Source organism: Ambystoma mexicanum, chromosome 13 (genome assembly GCF_040938575.1).
Source record: "Ambystoma mexicanum isolate Mex_15411 chromosome 13, UKY_AmexF1_1, whole genome shotgun sequence".
NCBI classification, from domain to species: Eukaryota; Metazoa; Chordata; class Amphibia; order Caudata; family Ambystomatidae; genus Ambystoma; species Ambystoma mexicanum.
Window position 1 is genome coordinate 623,082,615 of NC_090938.1, and position 643 is coordinate 623,083,257.

Sequence of the window (643 nt, forward strand, 5' to 3'; positions counted from 1 at the left end):
GTTACACCACAGTGGACCCATGTATATGATATGATAGGTTATTTAGAACACGCTTAATACCCAGAGGTTTCTAAGTGCGGGCCCGGGGAATCAAACCTGTGTTGCTCCGTGTCGTCTTGCTTCCAAGGCGAGCACGTTGCCACTGAGCTATCCTCCTGATGTACATGCTTGGGTTATTCTCCCTGTCCCGCTACCCCTTTTGGGGAGCTGTGCATGAGGGAAGAGGATGGGTTGGATTCCATGTGGCATATTTGCCCCACCAGAGCTATTGATTGTCACAGTTCTGGCTCTGGTCCCAGCCACGCCCGACCTTCCTTGGAGCGTGCAGTAAGCGGTGCAGCGAATGCAGTGTATCAAGTCGAGCTTTGTGCCCAGCTCTCTGGGACGGCAGGTGAGCTCACACTGCCGGGCTGAGGTGCGGCAGAGCCCATTGTGTGCACAAAACAAGAGCTCTATTCTCTCCAGGTATCCACCGCCTCCCACCTTCCGACCCCCCTCCCTCACCCCCATCTGCACTCCCCCTACCACTATCCCACAACTGCAGCTCCGAGCCACCCACTATGAATCACACGCTTTGTTTGTAGGCAAAGGAAGAAAAAAAAAAACAGATCCCTCATACCAGCGAGCCAATGAGAAATATTTC